Raw genomic sequence first — 20337 nt, 5'->3', positions numbered from 1 at the left:
CACCGAAACCCACTGCGCTTCCCAGGCTGCGCCTCCTTTCCTCCCGGCACCCCTCCACGCGGTGGCGAGGGCACAGGTCCGGTCCGCAGCCCTGAAGGCTGCAGAGGAGCCCCGGGCCCAGGGAGAGAGGACCCGGGAGGCCCGGCCAGCGCCTGTGCAGGCTGCCGGGGCCGTGGAGTAGGGCCTGCACGTCCCTTCTCTGAGTCAGCTCCTGCCATTTAACAGCTACTGTGCGCAGACACTAGGGATGGCGTTACCTGTGCAGACATGAGGGACAGCGTCACCTGTGAGGGGGAGAAGTTACAGGCCCCGCCCCGCTGCCTGTGCAAATCTCAGCAGGCCAGCTCGGGGATGATCAGGAAGGATGAGCACTTCCCTGCGAAGAAAGCCACAGAGCCCAGCCAGGAATACGTGTCCTCACCCCTGGCCCCAGCCCGGGCACCCCAGCCGCCTCCTCCCTGCCTGGGACCCTCGCTCTGTCCTGGGTTTTGAACCTTCTGCCCTGCACCTCTCCCTGAGGTTCTACTGAGCAGTGAGATGTGAACCTTCTTCCAAGAGGTGCGGGAAGTGGAACGCAGAGGCACCGAAGGGTTGAGGCAGACACGCGCATGCCACGGGACCCACCCCCTCCCCGAGACAGTTCCCTCTTGGGGTCCGGGAAAGCCCGGCCACTGTTACCCCATTTTGCGGGGAATAAGCGGAGGCTCGGCGCGGTTAGGAAGTGATTCGGGTGGAGGTGCAGGGAGGGTTTGTGGCGACAGACTCACATCGCAGGGCGGGAATTTTCCCCAGAGGGATCCCATGAGTCCTAAGGTCACTGGGCCCGAGCAGGAGAGGGACCGAGAAGAACCAGGCTCTGGGGGTCGCGTCCAGCCAATGGGGTTCAGAAGTCTCCGATGGAGGGATGCAGGGTGGGGCCCGTCTTAGAGGACAGGGAAGGGCCCCGGGGGTGAGTACGTGAGGCAAGACAGCCCAGCCCCTGGGGAGCAGGGAGGGGTGTCTTTGGGGGACGTCATTCTCTCCCCAGCGCCCTGTTGGAGGGTGTTTGCGTCGCTCCCTGTTCTTCCCTGTTTGGAGGGCACGTGCGTGTGTCTGTCGGTGAGTGCGCACACGTGTGCCGCACGCCCCGTTTCCCAGAACTAAGAGCTTGGGTGTGACTGGGCCGATTACTGACCCGAAGGAGGAGGAGACAGCAGCCCTCTGTCCTGTGTATAGAGTCTGACCCCAGGAACTGAGACCTGGAAAGGGGGGAGGGCGCACGGAGCGGAAGGCTCCCCTCCCCCCACTGCAGCCGCACGCCTGTGGTCTCCCCACTTCGGGAGAAAGCGGCTGCCTTGGCACTGACCCCGTGGAAGGTGAGATGTGGTTTTCTAAACTCGGACCGATCAGGTCGCTTGTCTTTCCCCTCCACGTTATTCCCTGAGCATAGAGAGCAGGCTTTTCTGGAAGAGGGCGCGTGAGCTGTGCCCCGGGGGAGGCGTTAAACAAGCAAAATCACAGAACGGGTCCAAGAGAAGGGACTGAAAAAACACCAGGACCACGGCTGACAGAGCTATTCATCAGCAGGTGCCTGCGGAGCACCTCCAGGGATGGCATCTGCAGGGAGAAAGAAGCTGCATTACTGCGGGTTACAAAGTCAACAGCGGGGTGAGGAGTGTCGGGTGACAGACGGAACCCCTGTCCGGCATTCACTTCCTCTTCTGTGCTGTGGGGGAGCTGGTGCCTTTCCACGGGGCGCTCTCGGGGCTTAAAATAAATATGTAGAGGGGTGTGTGTCTCCGTGTGTGTCTCTGTGTGTGTCTGTCCATCTCCGGGTGTCTCTGTGTGTGCGTCTCCATGTGTGTGTGTGTCTCCGTGTGTGTCTCTGTGTGGGCATCTCTGTGTGTCTCTGTGTGTCCATCTCCATGTCTCTGTGTGTGTGTGTCTCCGTGTGTGTCTGTGTGTCTCCATGTGTGTCTTTGTGTGTGTCCATCTCCGTGTGTGCATCTCCATGTGTGTGTGTGTGTCTCCGTCTGTGTCTCTGTGTGCGCATCTCTGTGTGTCTCCATGCATGTCTCTGTGTGTCTGTCTGTGTGTCTCTGTGTGACTCCATGTGTGTCTCTGTGTGCACATCTCCATGTCTCTGTGTGTGTGTCTCCATGTCTCCATGTGTGTCTCTGTGTGTGTCCATCTCCGTGTGTGCATCTCCATGTGTGTGTGTGTCTCCGTCTGTGTCTCTGTGTGCGCATCTCTGTGTGTGTCTCTATGCATGTCTCTGTGTGTCTGTCTGTGTGTCTCTGTGTGACTCCATGTGTGTCTCTGTGTGCACATCTCCATGTGACTCCATGTGTGTGCACATGCATACATGCCACATGCCTGGCTCCCAGCAGTCTTTGCAATTAGGGACGACTGCTCCTTCTGTTAGAACCACTTAGTCAGCACCTGCAGTCATGGGTTTGGGGTGCTAGCATGTTTTCATGATGCTCATTTTTCTGAGTGAAGAGGGTACCCCAGGCACTGCCCTCGGTCACGTGGCAGTTACCAGCTGCAGGGTGAAGATGGCCCCTCTCAGGACCCCTGACCCAGCGAGGCAGGGGCCCGGCTCCCAGCAGGAAGCTTTGGCGGCCGCGCCCCCCAGGGGTCTCAGCTGGACCCGCTGCACGTGCCTTCCGCAGGCCTGGCCGCTCCCTTCGCCCCTCTGTGTGGCCACGCAACCCCGGCTGTCCTCTCCCATTAGCACTTCCTCTGCTGTCCAGACGCCACAGTGGGCTGAAGGCCCGGACAGTCCCCTTCCCACTACACCGAGCGGAGAGACAGATCACCTCTCATTCCCCCACCTGCTGGCAAATCAGAGCTGTCAGCACTCAACTGAAAAGCTGCCAGAGGACCGTCCAGGTGCTGTCAGGGCTTGGGGGTGGGGGTGGCGCAGTCCCCAAACTCACTGGTGGGGTCCAATCCTGGTCCCCAAAAGAGGAGGACATTACATGGGCAGGTGAGACGTGGTGCAGGTGAGCCTGCCTCATCACAGGGGAGAAATTCTTCCCTGTCACGGGGGCAGCGCTTTCCAATGCGCTCCCTTCTTTTCCAAACAAATCCCTTCATGTGCCTTGACGTCTAAAAATCACATTTAAATATTTGATTCCCTGCCATGAGCCAAGGAGAAAAACTCCTACTGATGGACATGCTGACGAGCTATTCGGGGAATGTCTCCCCGCTATTCACCCGGCACGACTGTGGACAGGCCTCTCCCACTCACACACTTTCAAGAAAGTAAAACAAACACACGCTGGGAGCCCCGAGCACGCGGGCTGGTGGCGGGGATTAGGGTGTAGAGTTCGCCAGGAAGTCGCTGAATGATCTATTTTATCCAGATTCTGTCTGTTGGTTTTACTCGGGGATCTTTTTTTCAGTAAACATCATTACATGGCAATGTGTGTTTTCCTTTCTTTCTGCAGAAATGAAAGATGTTTGTAGCCAAAGAGATAAAATGACCAGGCTTTTGGATTCCGCCTTCCCTCCCCCACATCCCCTGTCTTTCTTTCTTTCTAAGCACCAGGAACACAGCCAGGGAGCAAAAAAATCCCCAAGTGTCACGGAGGTCCCTGCTGCTCCTAATCCCTCCTGGGGCCCACGTGGCCCATCCACCCTTGAGAGGAAAGCTTTAAATGGCAGCCACAGGAGCCAGCTCAGAAACCCCAAGTCAGACCTCAGAGGGACACACCACAGCGGACACCGTCTTCTTTTAATCCTGGCGGTCAAATGTCCAGTTTCCGCTTCCCCCTGCCAATGGTCAGCTCAAAGCGCGTGCTGTGGCATGATTGAAATTCCGCAGCTGCCCAGAGAATCCGTAGGAAAAGCAAACACTTGTTTTTCCTACACTGGATGTGGCTCCATGAATGTCTTTCCCTCTGTCTTTCTGATTTGACTTTTCTGATGCTGGCTGGACACTGTCCTCACCAGGCCTGGGAAACTGCTGACCTGCCCCTGGTGGGGAGGGCCCTGGGGTGTGTGAGCTCCTCTGCCCACGGGCAGCACCCTGGGGTGCCCGGCCGGCCAGCTGAGCCACGGGTTTGGAGGTAGCTTTGAAGAAAAAAGCAGCCTTTTTTGTGGTCACTGGTTGGATGCAACTAGCCCATCCCCCCTTGCCCCCCCCCGGCCCCCGCCAAGAGAAAGTTCTAGATGGCAGGGATGGTTGCTCACCTTGGAAGCCCTGGGCCCAGCTCTAGGCTGCAGGCACAGCAGATCTCCAGGGAACGGTGAGCACCCAGATATCTACTGAGGAGGGAACTTCATTCGGCAGCAATGGCTAGAACCAGACCTAATATGTGACCTCAGCTCGCACGACTCCCGAGTTCCGTCGTCCCTCGTGTATTTCAGCACTCACTGCTCACGAGTCTGTATCCAATTCTGGGGCAGCCACGCTGGCATGCACACAGATCTCCTGTTGAGGGGTGACGCTTTGAGGAGCGCAGGTGTCCGACACCCTGCAGGGGCCACCGTCAGATGTACGGAGGCTGTGACAGAGCCTGGCCCCTCCTGCCCTCTGCACAGGGACTCCCCCAGGCTGGCCAAGGCTTTCACAGAGCGGCCCCCCTGGTCCTAAACGCTTCTCCGACTGTTCTCCCTCCTCCCTGCTGGCCCTTCCCAGGTGTCAGACGACAGTCTGAAGCACCCCCGCCCCCTCTTCACTTCGTGCTTCACAGGCACGCCCCCCACCCCCCACCCCAGTGTATCTCTCACATCCAACTCTGTCTGGGAGTCTGTTTTGGGGGGACCCGAGCTGACACAGACACCCCTGTGTAGGCGCGGGGACTCAGCAGTGCCGCAGACCTGATCCCGCCAGCCTTTGCTGACCCCAAAACCAGGCTGAGGGGCCCGTCCTCACAATGGCGCAGCACCCGATACTTAAACAGCCCTGAACTCCTACCAGGTTCCAGGGGGTACACTAACTACCACGCGTGTGCTGCCCTGTTCACCCTCTCTTACCACAGTGCCCACTTTAGAGACGCGGAGCCGGACCGGGAGAGGCCAGTCCCTGCCCGAGTCCGCAGGCACGCAAGCGAGTGAGCGGTGAGCGAGGACCCTGGCTGCAGGCGGGGCCCCTTCACTGTCCTGCACACGCACTCCCGGGCAGGGGCGCTGCAGCCAGGCAGGCTCGCCGGCTGGCGCCGGCAGGAGCTGACGGACTCAGAGGTGGCCACAGGAGGGTACTGGGCCTGTATGTCTGTATGGAGTGGGCAGAGAAGGCTTGAGCTAGGAAGTCCCCTCGCACCTATGGTGGAAGCAGGCACCTGGCTGTCCCATTGCCTTGAATTGAGGCTGGAAATGGGGAAGAGATGCTCTGGCTCCGAAAGAGCCAATGTCCCCACCTAGTACCAGAAATGGAGCCCCACTAGGGATTCAGCATGACACCCACTAGGAGAGCCTGCCTTGTCCTGTCCCAAGGCAGCCCCAGTGGGGACTGTGTGTTCACAACACCTAGGACAGTCCCTGGTCCTTAGGATAAGTGCTCAGGAAATGCTAGATAGGGGGGACAGACAGACGGATGGATGAAGGAAGAATGGACAGATGGATGTCTGGTCCCTGAGTCCCCTTTGAAATTAGAGGGGAGGCTTTAATAATGGACGAGGCCAGGGAGATGAGACTCAAGGCCATGTGACCCATGACAGAGACATTAGGAGACAGACCATGAGTACATAAGATGACACATGCTGGGACAGCAGGATTTACAAAGGGCTGTGGGACGACCGGAAATGTGAGCACGTGAGCTGGGGACTGAGACGTGAGTGGCGCCCGGCTGCCGGCCAGCATCCTACGGTGCAGCTGTATGAGTCTCCTGCTGCTGCTGTAACAAGTCACCACCAACGCAGCCACTTAACACAGCACAAACGTATTCCTGCTCTGCAGGTCAGAAACCCTAACCAGGGCTCACTGAGCTAAGATCACGGTGTCCCCAGGGCTGTGTTCCTTCAGGAGGCTCCAGTCAAGAACCCATTTCGTTCCCTTTTCTGGCTTCTAGAAGCTTCTGACTTCTTTGGCTCATGGCCCTGGCTTCCATGTTCAAAGTCAGCAGTGTAGCACCTTCAACGCTCTGACTTTTTCTGCTTCCTAATCCGCGTTTCTGTCTCTGACCTCATGTCCTCATTTTCTCTTCTAAAGACCCTTGTGATTACCCAGGCCCCACCCCCCCAATAATCCAGATCCCCAACTGGACTCCTGCTTCCCTTCCTCTATGGACTGAGTTGTCACAGCTTCCAGAAGCCTCTTCCCCCCTCCCGAGGGCACGTCCCTCTACGGCATTTGTGTGGTTTTACGTGTATTTATGACTTTGACTGAAGCCCGGGTCTGTCTCCCAGACCAGCCTGTAGCCCCCCAGGGCTGCCTCCACTTCCGGTTCACCTCTGTCTGAAGTCACGCTCACTGACACGCACTCAGCAAAGGTGCACGGAGTGAATGCATGACGTCACTTCCAGTCTCGTGAAACATTGTAAGGCCTGAGGTAAAGTAACTGGGTCGATACATGGGTAAACTAAGGAACCCTGAAGTCCCACTGGCCGCTAGGAGTGAGGCGATGGGGAGGCGCCCAGCCCCCCGTCCGGAACCTTGACCCTCCCAGAGCCCAGGGGCTGCCGGCCAGGTGGCTGCAGTTCCCAGCACACAGTCTTATCACAGACTGATCTGCCCACGAGCTTCCTCTCCTTATCAACGTGCAGCACACGGGGATGCCATTAAAGCTCCGAAGGACCTGTTCCAGAAGCAGAGACCGGGTGACAGACTGCGCAACAGGGCCGGTCACTGCTGGGAAAGCAGATGACTAAAGTTGGCCTGCCTCCTCCCAAGGGGGCAGGAAAGGTCCTGGGCCCCACAGCCTCAGGCCCCTCTGTGCTCTGGGAAGAATAATTTGGTGGCAGAAAGTCAACTACTGTATACCAGGCACCTGTCAGGGGCTGCAGAAACAGGAGAGAGCTCACTAAGCCCGCTGAACTTCGAGTAAAAAAATAGCATCAGGAGCGTGTCAATCAATGTTACAAGTAAATTAATAAGTTAGTTGTGATAAGAGAAGTATAGGGTGATAGGAAAGCATATAATGGGAATATCTAACCTGGTCTTAGCAATCATGAGAGGCTTCCAGGAGGAAGTGACATTTAAGCCAGCATGTAATAGACAGCATTCCTGACTTCATTCTCCACTACTCACTCCTCTGTCCAGGCTGTAAGAGTTAAATGCTTATCTTCTCAGCCTCCGTTGCACCTGGGGTTACCTGGGGACAACTGTGACTAATGAGATGCAGGCTGAAGTCTGTTGGCTCCACTGCCCTACTTCTTCCTGCCTTAAAAGGTGATGCGATGTCTAGAGCTGAGGCAGCCATTCTGTGACCCTGAGGAAAGGCCAAGATCATCCCAGAGATACCAGCCGTGAGTCACAGAACCAGTACTCAGAAACCAGCTGACTCCAGGCTTCTTGCTCCATGATTAAATATGTCTGTTTTGGTTCCTACCATTATAACTTGCAAGCAAAAGCAGAACCAAAACAGGTCTCAAAGGTGAGTAAGTGTTAACCAAGCAAAGAGCAGCAGGAAGAGTGCTCGGGCAACAGAAACAGCGAGTGCAAAGGCCCTGGGGTGGGAAAGTCCATTGGAGGAAGGTGGACGTCGGTGTGCGGTGTAAGTTTAGAGGAGGAGGAGGAGGGTGAATGGGCAGGAGCCCGGAGGAACAGACGGACCTTAGAGAACTTTCTAGAAGCCATCTCTCCAGCAGGTTATGAGGAAGAGGTTGGAAGGGATCGAAAGCAGCACTAGAGAAACCGGCGAGGGGCGTCCCTGGTGGTCACACTGCAGGTCTGCTTGGCCTGCGGTGGGACAGGTGGCAGAAGGGGACCGAGGTGCTGCTTCAAGTGAATGGTCCTCAGCCTGGCAGTGTCTGGGAGGCACCCTGATTGTCACAGTTTGGGGGGATGGGGGGCTGCTACTGCCATCTCACGGGCAGAGGCCAGAGAGGCTGCTAAAGATCCTACCGTGCACGGGACCGAGTCACCTTTCCAGAGGCTGCGGACTCCGATGTCCAACTCGAAGGCACCCGCTGCTGGGCTAACGAGGCTGGACCAGAGCTGGGACGACCACAGGTCGCACCAGAGTGTCTGCCCAGTCCCCTATCCTCGCAGAAGGGCCCTGGCCAAAGGTGACGACCTGAGTGGACACCTGACTCAGATGGGGCCCTCACAGCCCTTCCACGGTGAGGGCCCCGGTTTTGCTTTGGGGAACTTCTGGTCTAGGGAGGCTGCTGACACCCTCTCCCAGGAGCCTGAATCTGGAGCCCCGTCCAACAGGCGGGGAATGCTGACTGTATCCCAGGGAGGTACCCCAGGGACTTACCCAAGGGACCACCCCTCTGTGCCGCGCAAGTCCCAAAGTGGCCCCTCCCCCAGAGCCGGCGGCTACTGAAAGGCCTTTCAACGCGTTCCTTTTTTGGTCTTGCATTCATTTCCTAAGGATGCTGTAGCAAATTTCCACAAACGGAGGGACTTAAAACAACATGAATGTACTATCTTACAGTTCTGGAGGGGGAAATCCAGGATCGGTCTCTCTGGGCTCAAGTCCCACGTGGGTGGTCTGCCCTCTTCCTGAAAGCAGCTCAGGAGAGTCTCAGTCCTTGCCTTCTGCAGCGTCTGGAGGCCGTCCACATCCCCTGGCTCGTGGGTCCTCATCCCTCCAGCCTCTGCTTCCGTGATCACGCCTCCTCCCACTGACTGTGACCGTCCCGACTCCTTTGGAAGGACATGCGGCCCACCTGGCTGATCCAGGATCATGTCCCATCTCAAGATCCTTCATCGCCTCTGCAAAGTCCCTTTCACCACATAAGACACCGTATCCACAGGTTCTTGGGGACCATGGCGCAGCCTACTACAAGTATCTGTTGCTAACACTTGCAACTCAAGAATTTCGGCTGATACAGCAAAGTCACAAATGCAAGGTCTAAAGTTGTTGCATTTTGTTTTTAACTTGAACTAGAAGGCCTGCCTAGGTCAGGCTTGAACCTCGCAGCTCACCGAAGCCCTGGGACTTTCTTTTGCTTTGAGTGATTCAAGTTACCTGCCCAGCTACCTTTGCGGTCCCAAAGACTAGCCCCATCTTACCACCTGAACGCTTTAAAACTTGAAAACTCCAGCCTGGCTGCTGTGGCTCAGTGGAGTGAGCATCGGGCCTGCGAGCCAAGTGTCGCTGGTTCGATTCCCAGTCAGGGCACATGACTCGGTTGCATGTCAGGTCCCCAGTTGGGGGCACGAGTGAGAGGCAACCACACAGTGATGTTTCCCTCTCTTTCTCCTTTCCCCTCTCTCTAAAAATAAATAAAATAAACAAACAAACAAATTAATTAAAAAAAAAAAAACTTGGCAACTCCAGCCAAGGAGAGACGGATGCATCTAGACAGAGTCTAGAGAGGCTGGCTGGATGGACAGACGGATGTTGGGATGAATGAATAGCGGGCAGGGGGAGGAAGAGGAGGGAGGGGTCAATGGAGGTGGGAAAAACGGTTATCAGAAGCGCACCAGGATGAGACCCCAGAAGCAGGGAAGCTATGGGAGAACAAATAGGGCATGTCTCTGGGGCACACAGGACTGAAGGGAGACGGAAACTTTGTTTTGTTCCGTGTTTGAAAGAGAAATTCTTTTGAAAATAAACCTCCAGGTTGGTTGGTTTTGTTTCTGCAAAACAAACAACAGGCTGTTGCTTATGACCCCATTACAGAGGTAGCCCCTGCCGCCGCCACCGCCTCCCAGTCCACTTGGGAGACGAGGACCAGCGAGCCCAGCGTCTAGAAGGGACAGCGGGGATGGGCGGAGGACGGACTCAAACCCTCTCAAGTAGCTAGAAACAAGCTCGAGGTTCGGGGGAAAGTAATCATCCTGTAATTGACTGTTTACTAATGGAATCTATTAATTTATAGCCACAAAAGAATCAGCTAATTTGTGGTTAATGGTGTTTAAAAGATAAACAACAGAGGAACTCCATGGAGCCCAACCCCAGCTCTCGGGCATCTGTCTGCCGGGACGGCTCCAGGTGTGGGAGAGGGAGGATCGCGGTCAGTCGGGGTCCGCGGGGAGCCAGGAAAGGTGGCAGAGGGAGCAGGGAGTCCCGGCCTCCCCAGGAGCCTCTCCTCCCTCTGCAGCTTCCTGTCAAATGGCACAGCATCCCAGCTGTCCCCCCTCCACCCCCACAGCAGCCCCTCACCAGCCATGCCAGCTCTGGGATGGGCCTTCCCTTCCTTCCCTGTGAAGGTGAACACAGATTATTAAGAGCTACCTGAATCAACACCCATTTGTGTCCCAGGCCCACTGAGGGTTTCACACACACCACCTGTCTCTCAAGGACCCCTCGGCATCCCCTGGGAAGGTAGTCCCAGTCTCAGCCCCATTCTACAGGTAAGAAAACTGAGGCCTAGGAAGGTGAGTCACCTGACCCAGGCTCACTGCGTGTGCGTGGTGGGTCTGACGCGGGAATCCAGCCACGTCTGTCTGATCCCAGAACCCAGGCTCGAGACCAGCGTCGCCCAGACCTACCTGTCTGCCACTTCCGTAAGCTACACGTATTTATGATCTTCAAGTGGACTCCTCCTCCTTTTTATTTTTTAATTTGAGCTTCATCCCAGCAATATTACCCAAGTCTGATGAATTAAGAGTATATTTGCTTCTGAGACAAATTTGGAACGAATACCTGCCTACTAAAGGACACATCTGCCTGTGTCCCACCCGATAGTCTTGTACATCACCGTGGTACGAGCGCACCTCCAATGCTAACCACGCGCCCCGAGAAACCCTGGTCCCGTGGCTCTGTGCGCCGTCGCCAGAGCCGGCTCTTGCGGGCTCCACTGCCTTTACCCTCCGTCAACCCTTCCCTCCGAGGGGCACTGGGGACTCCTCCAGCCCAGGGACATCCTTCCCTCTGAGGACAGAACATTCGTGCCATTCATTAGCAAACCACAAGAAGAGAGGATGAACATAAGGACTTAGGATTTGTTTCCTCAATTGATTATGAGATCCTTGAGGATTTTTTTAATCTCCTCTATCTTAAGACAACGCTCAGTGGGAAAGAGCTGGGCCACACAGGAAGAGTGGTTGGGGACGCAGCGGGGAGAGGTGGCAGAGGCCGCTGTCCTGGCTGGGTTTGCGCCAGCCTGAATCCACGCTCTTTCTGTTGCCAACAACGCTCAGAATTTGCCTGGCAATGCCCCCACCCCATCCCTCCTTCCAGCCCAGCGCCCTAGCTGGGGCCTGTGACCCCCACCTGGCCTTAGGTGCTGGACGCCCCTCAAGCCATTATGATTGGTTCAGAAATGCGTCGGTGCCCCCCACTTGGCCACGGAGTCAGGCCCAGGACTTCCGGTCAAGTTTCTGGGGAAGGAAACTCCGCTCTGTCCTGCTGAGCTGGGCTCTGGGTGGGTGTGGGCCTGGGGATGCGGGTCGTCTTCCTGCTCCCACGAGGAGCCAGGACGGGGAGAAGGGAACTGAGAACCTGGATCAAGACTCCCCTGGAATAGGCCTCCCTCAGATTTCTCAGCCGATAGACGTCCTTTGGGCATGTGTTTTTTCAGACTGAGTTTTCTGTTGCAACCAAAACAGCCTGGAGGGACCGTGGCCTAGGAGTCAGGAAACCAGACTCTGACTATCTCCTGTGACCCTGGTGAGTCACCGCCTCTGCAGGACCTGCCCCAGAGGCACCTTCCACTCTCCCCTTCGCCTTCCTGGCCCTTCGATCCAGCCCCCGCGCCCCTTGACATTTCATTCTACGTTCATGACCTTGTTTGCTGGTCACCCGTCTGGCTCCCTGCTGCACCCCAGGGCTCAGAATAGCACTTGGTAAATCTTTGTGGCATGGTCCTGCCTCAGTTTCTCCACCTGTGAAACAGAAGTTCTAACTACGTGTCCAGTCAGGACCCTTCCACCAGGCCTGCTGTGCTCCATCGCTGCTTCCCGGACCGCTGGGGACACGGGAACCAGTTTCTCCCGAAGCTGCTCAAGTGTCTCCAGCAAACTGCCTCTTACTCACAGGGAAGGAGTCCTCCTTCGCTCCTTCCTCGGCCTACACAAGCTCAAGGACTAGGAAGTCCCTCTTGATGTCTAACCCAATCTTTCATGCTGCAACTTAAGCCTCTTCTCAGGCCTGGAGTTCAACAGACATTCCAGGCCAATAAGAGCAGAGCAGAACCGGTTTAAAGCGGCATGAAATCTTGTGAGAAAACAAGAGCTCAGAGGTGCCCGCTTTTTCTCCCACGTCAAAGAAAGCCTCGTTTTCTTCCCATGACCAGTTTCTGACTTTGCAGAAAGCTCCTTTCTTGTCTACACCTAGGAACACAGCTCTTCTGCAGATGAGTGCAGATGTGGGTGCAAAAGATGAAAATAAAATAAATAAACTATCTGTTTAATCATTCCTATTGTCAAAACAATAGCCGGGCCAAAATACCTCTGCTCTGACTCACCCCACCGACACGCCCTCGCGGGAGGAGGGGGAGGCAGGAGCGCTGGTGGTTCTCAGCCCATTTCCCAGATGAGCTCAGAGGAAGCAGGGAGGCTCTGCCCAGCCCAGGCCGCAGGAAAGCACCAGGAGCAAAACCGCTTCCTTCCTGGGGGTCAGGTACTGTCTCCTCTTAACTTGAAGGAGGGCACCCACACTGGCAAGGGTGCAGCGTTGGACTTCCTTCCTTCACTCACTCACTCGCTCGGTCGGAGAAGGAAAAACCTGGACCGAGCTCTTCCTCGCCTGTGCCCCCCACGCGGAACCCTCCGGGGGCTACTTCCCCCTCCCACGCCCGCCCACGCCCTGAGGGAAAACGGGCAGGAATTATCTGCCCCCTGACTGGATGGGGAGGTTTGATGAGTCAATTGTTGAAACTATTTTTCCTAGTTTATTCTTTTCTTTTTGTTATATTTGTGGTATTTCCGGACGTCCCAGAAGTTTTCATGTTTATATGGTCGAATCTTGTTGTTTTTGTTTGGAGTGCCTGGCCTTACGTGCCTAAGAAGGACTTCACTAGGGAGCGGTTTTGAGGGTCCTACTTAAGGTCATAGGTCATGATCAGGTAGGGACGAGAGGGGAAAATCCTGCTCATTCCTTCACTTTGCAAACGGGAAACTGAGGCTCCACCGTGAGTCAACAGCAGGGCCCGACGTCGGCAGTCCTGACTCTCTGCTATATGATTGAAGAATAAAAGTCAGGAAAAGACAGAGGGCTCCTGACGGCCTCGGGGCATTGCCAAGCGACGGTCACAGCCTATCCAGAGCTGAAGGCCATTTTGTTCACGTACATGCACAGCGTCCTCTCATTCACTCTGAATATCTGCCCAACTGCCCACGGGGGCAGCGAGCCCCCCCAACGTCCCCCCCAAAGGCTTTCCTAGGCTCATGAGGGCAGCCACCGCAAAGGAAAAAGCAGAACGGTCCAACAGAAGCATAAAAGAGTCCTGGACATCAAAACCCACAGCTGATTAAAGTGAAAGACACAGAACAACTAGGAAAAATATTCCCAACACAGATGACAACGTATTCAGACTCTTAAAGACACAAAGCTCTTCCAGAACAATAAGGAAAAGCAAAAGACATCACAGAAGTGGAAATGCAAATGAGCGACCCACTTATGAAAAACGCTCAAATCCGTTAGTGATCAAAGCAATGGCGTGCAAACGACAATGACCTGACCTTCCGCGCCTTTCAAAGCAGCAGCAGGAATGGAAGGACCGTGTTGGCAAGACGGGGAAATGGCAGCTCACAGGCCACCAGAGACCCGCATGGGCTCCGCTTTCCTGAGTTTATAATGCAAAGTAAACTCCTTAAACATGTGCAGTTTTGGTTCCAGCCTTTTCATTTCCAAGGAGTTATTTAGCAACCACGCACGAGGGAGGAAGCTTACTCCGTGCCGTTTACGTGGGAGAGCTGGCCGCAGCCTCCCTGCTCCGTGCAGCGTTCCGGGGAATGTGCGGTCGTGGAGGAGAACGACAGCTCATCAAAGATGACTGGGTACAGGGACATGTCCCCATCAGCGTGCAAAGCAGCGCGAATGTCTACGTCATCCTAGTTCTAACACGCACACACACACACGAACACATGTGCCCAGAAAACAGCCTGGAAAAAATATGCACCAAATGGTGCAGAGTGGTTGCCTCCAGGAGGCAGAATTATCTGTTCGCTGGCTTGGTTTTCGGCGTTTCGGTTGATCTACGCCAGGACTGGCCAGCGTGAGGAGGCCGTGGGAGAGAGGACACTCCCACTGCTGTTGAAAACGTCATTTGTCACAAACTTTCCAGACTACTATGACAGTACTTATCAAAAGTCCCGCCCTGGCTGGTGTGGCTCAGTGGATTGAGCGTCGGCCTGTGAACCAAAGGGTCACCGGTTCAATTCCCAGTCAGGGCACAAGCCTGGGCTGCAGGCCAGGTCCCCGGTTGGGGGCGCACGAGAGGCAACCACACAGTGATGCTTCTCTCCCTCTCTTTCTCCCTCCCTTCCCCCTCTCTCTAAAAATAAATAAAATCTTTTTTTTTTTTAAAGTCTTTGCACGTGTGACCCATCACACCAGTCAGTTTTCCTTCCAGGAATTTACCCTAAGGAAAAAATCAGAGATGAGCGCAAAGATTTATGTACAAGGATGTCCACCGTGGAGTTACTTACAACAGGGAGAAGCTGGAAGCAGCTGAAACACTGGACAATGGGGGATTGTTTCAACACCATGGGTCTGCTTCCCAGGGAGGGGTTACGCAATCCGAGTGAGGTTCAGTTGTGAATGAGATGACGAAACGTTCTTGATATAAAGCAAAACAAACGTTTAAAATGGCGGGGACTCTTTGATAACGATATTGTAAAATACTATACACAATAAATTATAAACCTGTACAAAAGAAGACTGCAGGACAGACTATTTACCGTGAAAATCACTGTGGGATAGGATTCTGGCTTGTTGTTTTCTTTCTCTGTTTTTCTACGTTTTGCAATTTCAGTACAATAAACCTGTTACTCTCACAATCCTATTTTTTTAAGGAAAAAAAAAAAACAAAACCCAGAAACGTTTACACTAAAATAAGCTGGTCCTCGATGTCCATAAACTCCAATTTCCCAGCCAGGCGGTTCAGGGTTGACAATCCTGTAGCTACTTGGGGCATCAAAGGCCAGGGTCGTGATTAAAGCATGTCCCTCTAGACATACTCTCTGTGTGTCACCTAGAACGTGCCCTGCCCCCAGAGCCACGCCCAGCCAGGCCTCTCCAGGGCTGAGAAGTGGGGGGTGCCCTGTGTTTAGGCTTCGGATCCAGCTGGCACTGGCCGGGCCGACACTTGCTCAACCATCTCTTGTGTAACGATGAAGAATCCGTCTTCTTCTCAGAAACCCACTGTCAGGACAGGACAGAGGTTTCCAAATATGTGTTCTGGAGCGCGTCCCTTTTTCCTCTGGGGTCAAGCCACCTTTGTGCTCAAGAAAATGAAAGCCACAGAAAGCCTGCAACGGCTTCCCATCGTCTGCAGGGATTTCAGACGCCCTGCTGAGGAGGATCACGGGTGGGCACGGCAGGCTGCAAGCCGAGAGGCTCCGACACGAGGGCACGCGTGACTTAGCCGCGGTTGCTCTCGGGCAGGGGGGAGTGGGAGGCAGACCGGGGGGCCGGTCAGGGAGTCGGGGACCGAGGGTAACTGGGGCGTCTTCCCGAAGGAAGGAGCTCTCTCCTTGGCGGCTGCCTTTCACACTGGACTTGGGGAGAATCTGGGCTCGCCAACAGGTATTTGGGGTCCTACCAGGCCAGCTCCGGGAGTGTGGGCCCTCCCTCGCTCCCGTCCTCCTGCTACGACTATCTCCGGGGCACCCCGTCTGTGCTGAGCCGTGCTCAGCGCAGCAAACCCAGGGAGATGCCAGCAGACCCGGCGCGCATGGCATGTACTGTCTAGCACCCCCATCCTCCACTGTGACGACCGCAGCATACCCAGACACTGATGGATGTCCCCTGAGGGTGGGGAGCAAAACGGCCCCTGGCCTGGTGGTCGCAGGCCTGGCGGGAGAGAGGGGCAATGCGAGGACCCACTGGGACGTGCTGGGGCAAGCAAGTGCTCGGGTGGGGGACACACGGCAGTGTGACATTAGGAGGGGCAGCCAGCTGGGCAGGCTGCTCAGAGGGGCAGGGTCTCAGCCCCGCCTTCCTCCAGGGGGACACCCCACGCGCAGGCTGCTGAGCCGAGAGCCCCAGGTTTCCCACCTGGGAAATGGAACGGCCACATCCGGCCTCCCTGCACCGGGGACGCGGGGCCGAGGCGGAGGCTCCCGCACAGTGTCGGACGTGCGTGTGATGAGCAGAGACTGAAAGCGTGCTTTTAACAAGACGCATCCGCACCCTGCTCTCCTGGGGACCCACCCACGCCCTCCTCTGCTTCCTTCCAAGTTCCGGAGCCTCATTCACACGTGGGCAGGGAAGCCCCAGCCCGGGCCTCCGGGCCACTGTTGCTTCTTAGCTGGGGGACCTTGGGAAGTGATTTAAGCTCCCTGAGACTGTCACCTCCTCTGTGGCGGCAAGTCCGCAGGGCACCTCCATGGAGGGCCGTCGCAGAACTGAAAGAAGAAAGGATACCAGGGGGCCCCTCAGACTGCCAGGCACACCTGCAGCCCAAGCCCGGCCGGCGTGACTGTATCACTCGGGCCGTTCTGTGTGGCTTAGTCACTCGCCCCACGGTCACCTGCTGACCACTCACTGCAGGCCACCGCTCCTTCAGGGCCCCTACACAGATCGGCTTCCTAAAGATGGACGTTTACTTTCCTGGGATAGGCAACGCCCAAGCAAAGAAAGAAACACATCGCATAATTTCAAGTGGGGGCAAAGGTTACAAAGAAAATAAAACAGGGTCATGAGAGGGAAAGGGGCAGGGCAAGGGACAGTCGGGGCCCTCCCGGAAGAGGGGACCTCTGACCCGAGGAGGGGAAGGCCGGCCTGCCTTGCAAAGACCTGGGGAACACCTCCCGGGAGGGGCCAGGAAGGGCAGAAAGGACCAGGGTGGCTGCAGCGGAGTCCAGGCAGGGGAAGAGATGAAGTCACTGAGGGTGGGCCAGCTGGGACAGGGCCCCGAGGGGGACTGCTAACAGCTGACGTTTCCTGAGTAAGTCCTGTATGCGGGGCTGAAAAGCATTCGCTCGTTTCGTCCTCATGACAACCCTGTCAGGGAGGCACTACCATGTCCCCACTTTGCAGATGAGGAAACTGAGGCCCAGGGAGGTTAAATGTCGTGGCCATTGATTGCAAGCAGTCTGACTCCTGTAACTGTAATCTATTGTTAAAAATAGAACAGGGCACCCTGGCTGGTGTGGCTCAGTGGATTGAGCGCCAGCCTGTGAACCAAAGGGTCCGCCAGTTCGATTCCCAGTCAGGCCACATGCCTGGGTTGTGGGCCAGGTCCCCATTTAGGGGTGCATGAGAGGCAACCACACAGTGATGATTCTCTCCCTCTCTTTCTCCCTCTCTTCCCCTCTCTCTAAAAATCAATAAATAAAATCTTAAAAATAAAAAATAGAACAGGCAACAGGAAGCCACTGGAAGGTTCTTCTGCCCACAGACTCTCCCTGAAAGCAGGCCGAGCCTTTGACTGGCAGACACGTAAGCTGGAGGTGAACGAGGCTGGCATGCCCCACCCTCCCGCCATGGTCCCCAGAGCCTGAGCCAGCCAGCAGGCGGAGGTCACCCCCAGGTGACTGCACAGTGACGGAGCTTCAAACCAGATGGAATAAAGAAGGAAAAGTCTATGTCTGCAGTTGAGCTCGAGAGCCCAGGATCCTCGACCTCTTTATTCAAAAGGGCACATGCGTTGGAGTCAGCGAGTTGGGTTTAAGCCCAGAGGCTCCTGTCCCCGGAACCAGAAAGTCAGGGCGAAGAGAACCAGTGAGAGCCCTGAGTCCTGGTCCAGACCGGGCCTGCGCCTACGCCCTCCAGCAGAAAAGATGGCGGCCCAGCGGCTTCGGTTTGACCTGAGGCCCCACTTGGCAGAGGGACATGGAGAGAGAAGACCAGCACGTTCTCTGCCTCCACTGCTGTTCTGTTCAGACTGAATTAAGTCTGGGAGGGAAAGGTAACAAAAACAACGATCTCACACCTGTTGCAGCTGACCTGGGTGGGTCCAGGTGAGGCCACGGGGAAGGGGAGGTGGAGGCGGAGGCATGGCTTGCCAAGGAAACTGGCAAACCAAGGATGCGGTGACAGGGACTGGCTCCACCGCCCTGAGCAAATCTCTCCAGGGCTCAGGGCCTCAGTTACCCCATCTGCAGAAGGGGTCATAATCGAGTAGCTTAATACACACCAGGGCCTTTGCCGGTATCATTCTCTTTAAGCTGAGCAGCCGCTCCACCGAGCAAGTCTTTCTCATTTCACCGGCAGCTGAGAAAATTCAGGAATCAAAAATCCACCATTCAGGTGCGGCTCAGGCGGCTGCGGGACCGCTTGCTTTGCAGACCCCTGCGTCGTGCCCCCGGGGCTCCAGTGGCAGCCTTGGTGGCGCCCAGGATGCGGACTTGGTGGCGGCGGGCCTGGTCTTCAGCCGAGCCCGCTATTACGGGGACAGACGGACGCGGGGCCGGGGTGAGGCAGCCCGGGGCTTCTGCTGTGTCCCTCCTTAACCCACGGCTCATAGGGTGACGTCCTAAATGCTGAACCACCTCAGAAAGGCCTCCTCCATCTGCTTGAGTCAACGGAGGGTCCCGGAATTACTGAGAGAGCTTGGGTCGCTCTGGGAAACAGTGCAGGCTTTTCAGCTAACCCAGTAAATATTCACGAATTAGGTAATTTTCCAGCCGTTGAAAGCAAAATCGGCCACCCCAACCCCAGGATGAAAGAGCAGCTTTGCAGGCACCGAGGAAGCTGAGTGTGAACGCCAAAGCTCAAATCCAGAGACTGGCAGACGTCGATCAAGTCCGTGAGGACGCCCTTCTGGTCCCCGGAGCTCCTGCAGGCAGCTGGCCAGACCCAGGCCATTAACAGACGGGCCCTGCTTTACCGGCAACCACCCGTGCTCACCGGTTACATCACGGACCTGCCCCAGGCGCCGCTCACAGGAAGCAGAAGCGCCGGGGCTCACGCTTTGAAATGGCAGTCGAATTTGTCTGAAAAGCCCGCGGTGACGGAAGGACTCCTTGGTGTCCCCCGGACTTGGCATTCCTTGCCTTGAGTGATGGCAGGTGGCATAGGAGATGCTTCTTCAAGTTCTTGCACCACTTCGGGCCATTTAGCGCTTCTCCCTCCGTTCACTAGCGGTTCACTGTCTTCCTGTCACGTGGAGAGGCACGGACCCAGAAAACGGGAGCAGGGGTGGTCACGTGATGCGGACGAAAAGGAAGAGTTAATAGTGACACCCAAATTCTAGTGGGTAGGTCGTATTTTTCCAATGAGTAATGCAGTCTGGAAGTAATGCATAAACTTCTTTTTCATCTTCTTTACAAAGGGATTCTTTCAGCTGCTGAATTTAAACAGTAAATATCAGATTTCCTCATTTCTACTGCTATGACTTGCCACGGTCTTCTGGTTTATTTTGGACCATTCTATTGATACCAAATGAATATAACCGCTTGTTCTGAAACAGTTATTTCTTTTTATTTTGCTATTTGCTGGGCTACCTCGATTATTTCCTCTACAGGAAGTGACAGTGATCTTTGATGTATAACCTGCTCTTCTGCTGTTCGCTGGGATGTGCAGTTACTCGTCTCAGAGAACATCAGCATGTGACCGTTCCAGCACGGCCGTAGGAATGACCTTGTTCTCTAGTGGCAATGAGATCCTGAGCTCAAGTCCACCTGCCAGCCTAGCCATACTGCTTTCCAAAGTCTGTCCCCATCATTAGACTCTATTCTAGCCAATGAAAAGGTAAACCTTTAGGAGAACTATTTCCTAGTGCTCACCCACGCCCATTCAATGTGCCGGGACATTCAGATACTGTGTATAAAATGCTGGGACCAATCAGAATGTCCACCTAAAGGCAACCGATTATATCAATTATCAAGTTTTAAAGAACTACTGTGTTTCCCCGAAAATAAAACAGTGTCTTATACTAGTTTTTGCTCCTAAAGACGCGCTAGGTCTTATTTTCAGGGGATGTCTTATTTTTTCCATGAACAAGAATCCACACTTATTCTTGAACAAAAAATCAGCATTTATTAATATACTGTAGTCACGTCCTCACGAACATCAGCATAGCCAGCCAAACGCTGACTTCCATCAAGAATTTGGGGGGAGCTGCAGCCATGACTGCCGCTAGGTCATATTTTCAGGGGAGGCCGTATATTTCTAAGCTTGAAAAACATGGCACTAGGTCTTACTTTCGGGGGATGTCTTATTTTCAGGGAAACAGGGTAAGT

The sequence above is a fragment of the Furipterus horrens genome, unplaced genomic scaffold (genome assembly GCF_987537825.1).
Source record: "Furipterus horrens unplaced genomic scaffold, mFurHor1.1.pri manual_scaffold_8, whole genome shotgun sequence".
Taxonomy (NCBI): domain Eukaryota; kingdom Metazoa; phylum Chordata; class Mammalia; order Chiroptera; family Furipteridae; genus Furipterus; species Furipterus horrens.
Note: the sequence above shows the minus strand (reverse complement) of the source record.